The sequence below is a fragment of the Octopus sinensis genome, unplaced genomic scaffold, assembly GCF_006345805.1.
Source record: "Octopus sinensis unplaced genomic scaffold, ASM634580v1 Contig18731, whole genome shotgun sequence".
Lineage (NCBI taxonomy): Eukaryota > Metazoa > Mollusca > Cephalopoda > Octopoda > Octopodidae > Octopus > Octopus sinensis.
In genome coordinates, this window is record NW_021835988.1 from 39875 (window position 1) to 53905 (window position 14031).

The window sequence follows — 14031 nt, forward strand, 5'->3', positions numbered from 1 at the left end:
ATCGTTTAGTTGATAGTTTTGGTTTGCAACTTCTCTGGTGGACTGGGAGTAACGTTAAGTAAAATTATCAAAACGTTGGTGGAATTACACATGACAGCCACCGATTAGAATAACCTGTTGACTTGTTTAGAGACGGTAAAGAAAGAAATTGAACAAATGGCAAAAGACGTCGAAGATTTTTTTTCTATTGTCTATTTAATCCGATTGAGTTGGTTTTTCTTGTCTTTTGAGTTTTATTTTCATTAGCGTGTGGCTGAAAAGACTATGAAGCTCGTGATGTCCCATCCGGTTCCAATTAGTACTAGGAATCCGCGTGTGACGAGATGTCTATGTTGTCTTAGCATTGCGATTATATATTTTTTAGTCCACTAACAAATAACTATTAACATTTTTACTTAAAGCTAAAACATATGTCAAATCTCATGAGAAGCATGTTAAAAAGTTATTAGTAATTAATTAATCATCTTCTCCACAGTGGCACCCTATAGGATGGTGAGAGGTGGGAATACAGGCACTGCGTATATAATCAGTAAAATGAAAGTGACGATTAATATGATGGCAATGGCTGTTATAATATGCCATTTGTAGTTTCTCCATATCAGCGGTTCTCAAATGCGGCCCCCGGGGCCGCATGCGGTCCACAGGATTTTTTTTGCGGCCCCTCTAGAGTAACTAACTTTTTTAATTTTTTAATAATGTTTAAAATTAATTATTCATTCTTAAATTTAAACATATCCATAATTGGTGATTTCATTAATCAATTTGAAGCACGTTTTGGGGTACATTTATATAAATTTAATTTTTAGAATTTTAAAGAATTCCTTCCTTTAATAAAAATATACGCAACTCCATTCAGCGTGGAAATTAAGGATGCGCCTGCAAAGTTTCAACTCGACCTCATTAATTTACTACATGATATAGAACTGGCGGCATTGTTCAAAAAAGCGTCCATTATTAATTTTTACAAATTAATTCCTCAAGTCAAATTCAAAAATATAACACACAATGCATATATGAATATATCAATGTTTGGATGTACATATTTATGCGAATCAATATTTAGTAAAATGATTCGCATAAAAAATAAATATCGTAAGAAACTCACGGATAATCACTTGAGTCAGCTTTTATGAACTTCTTCGACTTTACTTATTCCGGATTTCAAAAACTTGATAAACAAATAATACTTTCTTTTAGTTACAACGCCTTTTTAAGATTTTTTAGTTTGTATTTCTTTATAAAGGAAATTGAAATTAAAAAAAGAAATAAAAGAGTCCAAAAACTCATTACGCATCAGCAGTGGCTGCACTTCGAATTGCAAGCGAGTTACCGGCTTGGAAAATATAAAAATATATAAAATATTTTTTGTGCGGCCCGCGAAACTAATCTTAATTATCGATTTGGCCCTTGAGCTAAAAAGGTTGAGAACCCCTGCTGCATATTATATATCGGAACGATTTAAAAGGCGACGAAAACCAAAGAAACGACGTGGCAGGGCGGCTAATAATTTTAATATTTCTATTCACTTTGGCTCAGGCAGGCGTGGGTTCTTATTTGGATCACTTCTTCCAAGTCCTGCTGGCCTCTCACGAGCTTCTTCTTCTGTCAGCAACTCCATTTCAATTTTCCCCTGCGTAAAATGAGTTTAAATCTAACAGCCAAAATCGGCTTCTCTTCTTTCAAGTTGTAGCAGGGCCAGAATCCTCTAATTCTTTTCTGTTCAAACAAAGATTGAAACGTTGACGGATCATCAAAACATCGGAGATCACATTTTTTACTAGAGGACGCGGGGTTAGGCAATCCCCTCAATGGTATTTCAGTCATTCCGATAAAGTCGTCTGAGGAAAATTTGTCGTTATCCCATATTTGGAGGAATAGGCGAGGCTTTAGACGTCGTTCTGTCGTATTTAGACTCCAATAGTGTTCTTTTTTTAATCACCATTTCTCCCTCTGCTTCAAAGTAATCAAATTGGAATATCAGTCTCCAATTGAAGTTTTCTTATTTATTTATTTATTGAACCAGAAAATCACCGTCATAGCCAAAAGAAAGAAGAATTCAGGTGATCCCAGCCTCCCTCAGCAGATTGCGCAGCCTCTCCCGATGTTCCGCCGATTGAAGTTTCCTTCGCCGTCTAACGATCTGTAATGAATATCTGTCTTCTGCACCAAGTCTATTCCATCGATCCACGCCTTGACGTAAATGTCAGACATCATTTCGCGCCCAATTAATGGCTGGTCATCTAAAACCACGTCCTTCGTGTTCCACACGATCACTCTCAGTTCATATCTGTGGGAAAGGAGGTTGAGGTGAGAAACCTGACAGGTTTTCGGATTGAAATGTCAATTGGTGGACCGGGAGGACCCAAACAAAGAGGAAACATGTCGACCCAGAGCATCAATTTCCCCTTTTTAGTTTTATTAATTTTTGACAACTTTTTCAATTTCTGGCTGAATATCGTTGTACAATGGACGAGTTTCGACGTGTTCTTTCACTAAAGGCATTGCATTTAAGATATGCAAGGCCAGTCTCTCAGAGGCCTCTCCAAAGTAATCATTTATAGTTCCCGGAGTTTCTGGCAAAGTTATCAACATAAATCACCAAAGTCTTCCAAAAAGAAACATCTCTCTCCGATTTTTAAAGATTTTTCGAAATAAATCGGTTTCTCCAGGTTGTTTTGACTGCAAAATGATTCCAGGATTTGCTTGGGCTTGACAGAATCTCTCCATACGTTAGGACCATCCCTGTCAACATATTTACTCGCTATATCACGTATAGTAGTTTTTTGGAAGACCACAGGTAGCTCGATGTTTCGTCAAAAGTCTATCTTCAAGGTCTATAACTGTCTTTCCGATCAAAGTAGTCCATCACAGAAATGACAAGGTTTTTTTCCTCCGGAATTTGCACCTTTAATTCGAACATTCTATAATGTTCTAGAACTTTCATACCTCCCAAACCAAGAATTTAGGCTGGCGGGCACGTACTCCTCTCGATTATCTATTTTTTGAGATCCAATTTTTATTTTTAAATATGGATCAGACTGAAATATTCAAATCAATGCAAACAAGTCCGGATTTGTCCATTGGTCTGAGATCCACTGCTTTGAGGACATAGACACGGATTATACACTTTTCTTCTGCTAAAAATGGAATTTTCGGAACATTCTGACATGGAACGGCTCCTGCCTCAAGAGGATGAATGCGGAAACACCCCTAACAAGTATATTCACACAATAACTTTGAATTGTCCGACACATTCCGTTTCTTCGTTGTCTGTCTTTCCTCGATAAAGATTAAAAGTATCACAAAAATCGTGAAATTTTTGAAATTTGTCTGCGTCTTCTAGCGGCGTGTCATAAATCTAATAGTAAAACATTTTATATCAACTTTTATAGTGTCAAATCCTTTTTTAAGATAATTTCCGCATTTCCCTGGTTCCCCCGTCGAAGCGTAGTACTTTGACCACCAATCTATTTGAATCTCCATTTTTTCAGTGTCTGTAATCCTATCACTGCATAAAAGTCACCTGCATTACAGACGAATCTTGAATCGATGTCTTTGCTTTTGTTTTCTACTTTTATGGCCATCAAATAACCAATAAAGCTAAATTCGGGTCATCTTCACACCGCGACTTTTGAGTCTGATCATAATTCTCCGAATAACTTCCGCGCTTTGCTTTGGGGATAAGGTCAAGGAAAGTTGAAGAGATCTCCGATGCAGACTTGCGGTATTTTTCCAAATTGGATATTGAGCACATGGCCACCACGGGAGTCCACCCGAACTCTCGATTATCTTTAATGCGGACATTAATTGGGGGACAGAAAGCTGGATTCCGAGGAAGAATCTATAGACATGTGTCAAATAACCCAACAGTTTCAATATTTAAAAATGATTCTGAAAAATTTGATTTTTTATTAAAGTGACGGATTTTCCCAGTCTCCGTGTAGACTCCGTCAATTTCTACCTGAACCGACGGGCGTTTAACACTTAGTAACTGAAATGCTTTCATGTCGCGGAGTCCCAGCGCAAAAACCTATACTTTGAGTGAAAGATGTGACTTCAATGTTGCATTTCTCCATAACAGGACGAATATCCATGGGAATGGAATAAGTAGCATCACTTTTTTGCGGCGGGAATGGGTATGTCTTTCGTTGAAGATTCTATTCCAGTTTGAATTTCAAAAATCATACAATAAGTTCGAATGCAGCCAGAATTTCTCCGTATTGTTTACCTCCGCGATACACGGGGTACCACTGGAGTTGCGGGGAATGTTGTGGTGTCGGTATTCTCGTGAAAGGCTTAATTGAGGAACATTGTCCTATAAACTCGTCCATTCCCCTAGTTGGCAAGGTTATGACTAACTATTTTGTCTTTATCAAATATTTCCACGTTGATTTCGACCAAATTCTCTTTGAGAGAATCGACACTTTCGTATAATAGCATTTCTTTGAAAATTAATGTCTGATCCCATTTTGGGGACGTAGTTTCTTTAATTGTCTTGGTTTTTTGGCTCTGGTTGTTACAAACAACATATAAATAGCAGTCTCGAACATAATATTACTTATTACCTAATAATCCGTTTTTATCCAATCCCACGAGATTTCTACCTTGGAATATATTTATGACAGGCTTTAACATGAAAGGTCATTGACGGAGAAACGAGATCACATGTCTTGTCATCGTTCTAAAAATACACTAAACTGTGTTACTTACGGAATTATTGAATAAAAATGTGCACGGAATCAGCTCTCCGTCGCAAATAATTCTTCGAACCCACCGCCGACGTCTAACCAAGTCCATTTTTCGGTTTATTTTATGAAATTTGGTAGTAAAAAGTTGTGCGTACTCCCAACCATCAGTGGAAATTTCTTTTTCAATCTTTGTTTAAGTGATAAATAAAATACAGTCTCGTTATTGTTAAAAGTCCTCGTTCTTAATAAACGTCTTCTTCGACAGTTGTGATAGAGCTTTTCTATTTGAGAATAATTGGTCATTTCTCCATCAAACGTAGCATATTCCCAACCTAATTCATCTATAATTATAGCATGCCAAATTCGTCCACGGCTCTCTTTAAATCGACTTTCCAGTCGTCAGCCCATGACCATCCACTCTCTAACTGGACATCCATAGCTTTCATATCGCTTGACTAGATTATCATGTCGACAAAATACTGAGGTGGTAGGAACCCATTTCATTCCCCGAGAACGCGATTCACCCACTCCATTGCCAACCATCTGGACATTTGAATGAATTTTTAGGAAGATTTATTTTTCCTGTTATATCTGAAAAATGCGGCCTTGTAAGTAAGAGTTCACTCCATTTCGAGGTTTCGTATAAATTTCGGTCAAGAATATTTGCATTTTCACTTTCCCCAATTGGAAAAATTGGCTGTCTGAATAAAATGTGTAAAATTCAAAAATACCTTAGATCAGCTATGAGATCCTCGACATATTTGATAGCTTCGCTAGCCAACTCCCTGTGCTAGACATTTTGAATTATCATATTGCGAATAATTGCAACATACTTGTCCTATCAAGCTAAATCGCTCCAGGTATACTATTTTTAGTTTTTAGTTGGAAATTTGGTTCATAGACTTGATTCTGAACAGAATGTCCTCCCACTGGCACTCAATTCTCATTGCGGGTTTTTCCGATCCAAATGGAATATAATTGTAGTAATTTCCGTCATAATATTCCTGCAGAGGCAGAGTTGCTGAAGACGTCGGAATAGACTTACTCTCAAGTACATTCCCGTAGATTCCTGTTATCCAGTCATTATGAAGTTTAAACCAATGCTTAGTTCGAATGTGATCATTCCATCAAGTTCCTTCAGCATTCCTGCGTTTTGAATCATCCCAAGAAGAACAAAAGAGCGTCTGTTCTTGTATTTCTTAAAATGACGAAATTAAGTTACATAAATGTTAAGTTTGTATGAATTGTCGGCAGGACTAATTGGTGGGAGAGTTGGGTCACTTGGAATGGTTTTCAAATCAACTAAAATCCTTCCTCGGTAACTGAATCCTTCCACATTCCCCTTGTCGGCGTCCATAAACTTGTCAGAAAGGAGGGTAAATTCTCGATGAGATCCATAAATATTAAGATAAGCAGGCCCGAATGTCGGCATAAAGCCTAGCACTCATTCACTGTATATCACCGTTTTCTCCTGAAAGAGAAATATCCGAAATGGACATTGTGGTCGTCCCCACCAAATCATTTCCGTTTAATTTGTCCCTGAAATTTAAGGTCACGGCAATGCTACCAATCCATTACGGTCAATTTAACGGTCTCACACAACGTCGGAAACTGAAAATGTGAAAAAATAATTTCCACCATAAAATTGAACGCAAGTCGTTCCATGAATGAAGGATGATCTGTGTTGGGCAATATACTGGATTTAATCTTGTTATTAGCGATATTCACCCAACCGATTTCCCCGCAAATGAAGTAATTACGTAAGGGTCGATCAGATCTTTGTTGCTGTTTTTCGTAAATAGACTTTTCATTATAGACATGGCTCCAGGATCCACTAAATATGTTGTTTAAAGAGAAAATAAAGCCATTTACGCGCATTGGCTAAAAATACTTTGTGGCAAATCTTCGGCTTCATATATTGTTAAGAGTAATGTCATTGGATGCAAGGATGCTCCCAGTGGTTTCAGCAGGTTTCTATTAAGTTAAATATTATATATACAATTCGACGTCAAAGTTTGTAGAATCTTGCGCAAAAACAGGCGGCTTGTCGTTCGCACCGACAACAGAAATGCATATTTTTGAAAACCCAGTTGAAGACATTCTTTTCTGGTTTGGCAAACTCAGAAAAAGCCATTTGTTAACAACAGCTCGTGAAGGGGAGTGGTAAACGTAGCCAAGGTCGCACTAAAAGTGAATTTAAACGAATAACGGAGAATGATCCGATTAGGCAGTCGCTATGCAGTTTTTTTGAGTCGTAGACTTAAATTGAGTTTTAGATTTAGTCACGACATTAAAGTCAATGATTTCAGTCACAAGTTGTTTCGGTGATATTTTTAAATTAAAATAAAACATTTCATTCCACTCCGGACAGTTGGTGCTCTTTTTAATTGTTGTTTTTTTATATTGCTTTTTCAACTTCAACCTGCAAATGAGTTTTATGTTTTCTCCTTGCAATCGTCTCGCACTTACAATTTTCACTCGGATCTACTTTTAAGACAATTCGAGAACCTCAAAGTCCCTGGGATTTGTGTCGACAACGACAGGCCTCGTTGATTGAATAGAAAGTGAATTCTTCGGAATTTCAATTTTATCCTCTAACAATGTTAGTTCAAATTACCCGTCGGTTCTATGGTGAGGGAGTCTCCTCTTCTACCGTATTTTGATCCATATCTACTTTGACAGTGAAGTCCACAAATGCAGACTAAAATTGAAAAGTCGAATATTTACGCTTGTTTTCGAAGTTTCCTTCAGAGATAGTTCGAGATGAAATGAATCAATTGATTTTTGGAAAACATTGTCGAGTTTTGCTTGTGCAGTTCCTAGCAATCTATTCACATGTTAAACTAAATTAACCTATTTTTTCCAATTTTTTCGTAATCCATGACAATCACGTCAATGACCTCGTCGAGGCCAAGAGGGAGCTCATCTATCGAAAATACTAATTCCTAACATTTTTAATGAATTTTGACAAACTGAGTTATAAACTGGATTAATGTTCGACTTGATGACATTTGTACTTTTTTATGTTCTAATAAGTAATGCTTGTCACAAAAAAAGCAGGGTGTTAGAAATAAAGGCACTTAAATGATTTTTTGTTCGCATTAGCAATTGAGCAAGCAACAACAGTTAACTCTTGGAATACAATAAAGTTAGGACTAGATTTAAGTACCTCTGAATTTGAATTTAACATATGGATTACACAATCATTTTTGAGTGCCGAAATACTCGTTTCTCATTGACTATCCATCAAACATGTAAGGCCATTCAAAAATAGCATTTGATTGGAAAGAATTTTGGAAATACAACTACAAAACATTTTTATTACCAAAAAAATCTATTCTTAAGGAAATTTTTGGGTTGAGAATAATCATTTAGTTTGTGGTTTCATATGATTAGTAATAAAATAGTTTTTACTGATTGAAAACAGTAAATCCACATGGGTTTTGCACTAAGAATAGCGAAGAACCAATAATAAAAGTAAAATAATTATTTAGCTATTTTCCCTTTGCTAACTATCTGGAATCCTCTCCCCGCATCGACCTCAGTTTGTGTCTTGATTGACCTCATATTCATTGTTCGCCCAAATACTTTCCATATTTTGTTGTTGTGGACGGCCATTTCAGAAAACTGCAGAAATTTTGGATTCGCGTCAAGTCAACTGACCCGACTCCCCACATCCACGAATCCTTCCAGTCGAATTCCATTTGCAGGGATTTAAGCAACGTGAGTTTGCCCAGTTCTGCAAATATGAGGAAGCATTCCACAGCCGTCTCCTCCGTGTTCGTAGCCACATTTCAGCAGTCGATCACTTAAAGTCAATGGCCAATGTTAATTGTTTTGTCGATGCGGGGCGAGGATTCCAGATAGTTAGCACAGAGAAACTTGCCAGCAATGCTAAGTGCGTTGATGATAGCCTTCTGGGGAGAATGTTTGAGGGCGGATAAAAAGCAGTCCTCCAGTCGTGAGGAGGAGTACTTGTCGTGGTCGAGAATATTGTGGGCCATCAAGTATTGTCGACAGTCCTGAGTTTGGAACAGATCAATAAAGTCTTGTAATTTGACAGCACACGGATTAAACATTCTGCACAATTATATCACAGCTTAAGATTTAAATGTTGGCAATTTTATTTAGACCAGTAATATATTCAATAATGTATAATAAATAAATGTCATAGCGCCCGGGTTGTTGATACTGTCCGGGGTGATGAGAACGACTGATCACTTAAAAACACTAACAAACAGTCGTTCTTGTTTCAATGGAAAATATCATAAATAGCTTTATCGACTCAAAATATTTCTCTCCGTCATAAATAAAATTGTGTTATAAAGAATAAAAATTTTCATTAAAAATAGAATGAAATTGAATTTTCAAAATTTGAATATACAGATTGAGGGAATAAACTTACAAATATTACAAAATGATGCAATTTCAGATAATTTAACTATTAAAAGAAACTACATCGCGAAATATCCCTTCTGAATCCAATTAAATAAAAAAATAAGGATCGACCAAATAATGGAATACAAAAACAAGGTATGTCAACCGCGTGTTTACACGTGCCATAATTTATTAGGTTTTCTATTAATAATTGGATAACCAAAAATTAAAATAATTTATTAATGAAAACAAACATTATTTTAATTAAAACACAATTCTACCTAGTAGCTTATAAACAGTGTAAATATTAGAGCGCATATCTCATAGTGTTTTTAAGTGATCAGTCGTTCTCATCACCCCGGACACTATTAACAGCCCGGCAATTAATGACCGCACGAGACACCCGGCCTGCCTCGAAGCGTGCCCAGGATTGGCGGCGGACAGAGCGAGATTTCCCAGCAAGAACGTGTCCAAACAGGTAGAATCCCAAATAAGGGATTTCCCCTGCTCGTATGGGAAGGTGGACATCCCGTCTTTAAAAGATAAACCCCGTTATGGGGCATTTAATATTTTATATATTTTTAAGCAATAATAAATTTGATTTTGTTAATCTCAATTTTCAGGCGGTATTTAATAAACTCGACATCTCCTTTTGCGGTTTTCCAAAGTACCTTTCGATTTGAGCAAATTAACAAGTTTCGAATTCAATTGATGATTTGGTGTTCCTTTAGGTAATTTTTCCAGCCTAAGTGTCCAGTAATTTTATGATTGACCATCTTAGGTGATCGTCGAGGTTGTCAATATCCTCTCTGCTTCTCAAAGGCTGGAGCACGACAGTTCGAAAGGACTCTCGCATATAAGATTCAAATAAGCTCCAGTCCATATTTACGCGATTTTAACCAATGAGTAAGTCTTCAATAACATTTACAGTTATTCGTATTTGCATTGTTTGGGGGATATGGTCAGAGCCAATGTCCTCTTCAAACTTGGTATATAACATAAGGGACTAATTGACGCCGAGCATGGAAAAATACCCAAACGATCATCCCGACCTCTGTCAGCATAATAATTCAGTTCTTTCGAAATAAAGACTGAAAAACCCAGACTACTGGATAAGTCTTATAGGAAAGCTCCATCCATGTTCGTTGTTTCACATCCATAGCTCACATTTCAAGATCTCCGGCTAGGATTGCCAAGGAATTTTCTTCAAAGAACGTCTCAATGACATTTAAATAATGCCTTAAAGACTTTAAGTACATTCCTCCAATGGTTAGCCAACCAGTAGTCGTATGCAATTTAAGCACAATAAGTTCAAAGAGAGTCTCCTCCACAACTTTGACGTTCCTCACCTTCAGGTCGCTCTGTAATAGACTGAGGTTCCTGTTCCCGCCACTGAGTTTGTTTTCCATGGTATATTAATAGACATGTAGCCTTTAAATTTTACTTTCATTCCTTTAGCTAAGTCTCATTAATGACCAAGATGTCAGACTTCTTTGAGGATAGAAGGAGCCTCAGTTCCGGTGATCGTTAGTACGATCAATCCTTCCGTCGTCGGCGACTAACCTCCCGTGGGAGTGCCGCCAACTTGGCTAAAGGAAACGTATCATTGGTTGGCTTTTCAGACATTTCGAAGGCTTGCCCCTCTATCAAGTCCAGAGTTTCACTTTGGCTTCCTTCAGGTTGTCAAGGGGCCCGTTTTAAATTGCTTACTTTCTGTGGAACACAGATCGGATCTTTTTGAATGCCAAATTCGACAGTTATCGCAATCCACTGTTTCGTAAGACTCAGCGTCCGTCTGTACATCAGCATTAGAGAAAAGTCCGTTTCTTAACAATTTCCTTCGAAATTTTTCCCCTCACAAGTTCCTCATTCGAAACTTTTATATTAGGTGCATTCCTTTTGGGAAATTGATTATTAGAGATGTCCTTAGAATCCTTCAAAGAGTTTTCAACTTTAACTTTCCAATTAAAAATTGTGCTCTAGTTGTCAGATGGTGTCACAGAGGTTCCCAAAGTAATTTCTGATTGTCGCATTACTCCGATTCTTCTCTCCAGTGACTGTTTAGCGACTGGGCAACTTCCCCAATTGGCTCTGTGCGTCGACAGGCCACAATTAATATAGAAAATACCCCCACATAGAAAGCGGCGCAGAGACTCCTTGCATAAAGATGCAATATGACCAAAATTTTGACAGCGAAAACATCGCACTTAAGGTCGTTTAAACCATTCAACTCTTAGTGGAGTGAAACCAATTTTCAATCCCAGAGTTATCAGAGACTGTGTTTCGACTTTGTTTGTTACGATGAGTTTCCCGAGAGTTAGAGGCTCCCCATTCTTATAGAATCTTTCTAATACAAAGCCCTTGGAGATTACTCTCGACAAGAGCTTTTCGAAATCACAGTCTCGAGCCCAATATGGAATTTTTCGTATTATGTGTTCGGACTTGATAAGAGTAGCCATCTCAATCAAATGGCCACGCATTCCTAAAGGATGATTCTGGTTCCAATCGATCTGAAAAGATCGAAAGTCCTCTTCCTTTTTGAATAGTAGCTCATATGAGCTCATATTTCCATTGTTTTTACATTTAGGACATTTTATTGACCAAAGGATCAGGGTAAGCAAGTTAATTATAATCCCCCGTGATCCCCGATTCAAGCAAGGTAGATTTTTACACAAATTGATTGGCTTAATCAAAGGTACAAGAACCAAGCACGTGCTTGTGTATATTTTCTATAAACTAAATTAAAAAGTTTTTTAAGTCAAAATGATATTTTCTTGGGTTATGGTAAATTTCATTTAATGGAACTCAAGACTTGTGTAGATTGAAAAGATCGCTAGGTGCTAAAGATTTATTTTAGTCTCCCTTGTTTTTAAAATAATCTTAAAAATAAAGACACTTATAATTTTCTCTTAGCCCCAATTATGAACTATTTCTATTTTAAATGTCAATGAAAATAGGTCAATCAAATAATTTTATTGTCAGCTAGGTCATCATAATTTGAGTTTTTATTGATTTAATTCAAAGAAAAACCAAATTTTAATAAAAACCAGTCCCAAAATTAGTGACAGATATGGATTTTAACTTCAGGGGTTAAATGGAGGATAGTAGATCTCATCACATGGATAATTCACGAGTTTAAAATCACTGTCATAATAAAAATAGACTTGGTTAATGACATTCTGATGGTTGGTAACAACCTTCACAGTAACTCCATACGACTTAAAAATTGCTTCTTCAAAACAGATAAGCTAAATCTCAAAGATTGCAATCAAACCAAATAACTTTTTTCTTTTGACGGAATAATTCCAGAATCAGAAAGTTTTCTAGAATGTATTAGACGATAACTTAACTTGTCTAAATTAATTTCCTTGCGCAAATCCAACGCTTTACTGAAATATTTCAGTTCTCCATCGAGAATTCCTTTAAAATGCCGTCCATGTTTATTCCATTCATGTTCCCTGAGTTTAATTTAACTCAATAATCACCAAAACATTTCATTCGGATGACTTTTTAGGTCGCTAGAAAAATATTTCTCTAGTTCTTTTTTTATTGGCTAAAAATTGATTTATTGAAACAGTACATTTAATTTAACAATAGAAAATGGACATGTCCCTTCAGTACTGAGATTTTTAACGGACCAGAGACCGTGAATAGTCCACGTTGATGATCCCGTTTTTATGTAATCTTTATTCTTATTGATTATAACATATTAAGTAAACTTCAGCATAACCAGGCTGCCACTGTAAGGCATAGACATATGATACAGAATCCATTCTAGATTAAAATTATGACAATTAATTTTTAGCGTCTATTTTTAATAATTTCTATAAACAAAACTAACAAGACCCAATTTATGTAACTAATGTATACGTTTGAATATTGCTATTTCGTTTTAGGTTATCCTAATGAATTTTTTAAATAAAATTTATCGTTAATTTTTAATAAAAACTTATTTTTATTCTAGATTTTAAAAAATTGACTAATTTTAGTCAATCGAGAAATATGAATTCCATGTAACTGCTCCCAGCATTTGTTCACTCAAAAACAATATACTTATTAACATCATGTCCATCGTAAAGTTGATACTACCGAACATTGGCATTGTTGTCTTGTTTATAAATTAATTTGACGTTGAGACCTTAAAAGCACAGTCGTTCAACATTTAAATTTTCGTCGCATCTCAATTTTCTGTTTTAAACATTTTTTCGTTTGCAATAATTAAATTTTATAATGCAATATCCTATGCCTCTGATAATTCGGTCAAATCAAAAGCTAAAAGTTGCTTCATTTCCCCCTCATCGATTTTTCCAGGATTTTTAACACCCATAAATATATAAAATGGGATTTTTTCTCAAAGAAAGAATAGTTTTCAACATTCCTTTTTAAAAATGATACATTTGGATAAATAAAAATTCTGGTTAATAAAATGAATAGTATTGTTGTAATCATTTACGATGTCTATTTTGTATTCCCAATATTGTCCAAAACAATTTTGAGAAAAACTTGCCGACAATATCCAACGTTTTATGCTTTGATTAAATTTAGAAATCGAATTTAAATTATTAATCTTTCGACTTGCGATAGTATCAAAGAGCACGAGGCCTCACAAGTATACCATATTTAATACATTGAGCATCTATTAGCAAATTGCAAAATTCTTTTTCAATATCAATGTGTAGAAAAAGCGATGGCCCGTAATACAAAATACTTTGGAATAAGTCTGTGATTTCTGCAGACGATTTGATCACTGACAGTTCAAACATTACATATTTTGAAAAAGAATTTCACAATTACCAAAATTTATTTTAGTAACATCAAATTCATACCCAGCTAAAGCCATCATTTATCGCCGAATATCTTTCGAGCTCAATTAAATTCGCAATGTATCTGTCTCTGCATCTTTTTGCAATGATTGGCGTAATAAGGAGCTTCGTAGACAATGATTTTTTCGGCTAAGAATATTTAC

At 36.0% G+C, this 14031-nt stretch overlaps 1 pseudogene; it reads right to left on the reverse strand.

The window, feature by feature from the left end:
* Nucleotides 1-482: 482 nt before the first annotated feature.
* LOC115231540 lies at nucleotides 483-4537 on the reverse strand (annotated as a pseudogene).
* Nucleotides 4538-14031: the final 9494 nt, after the last annotated feature.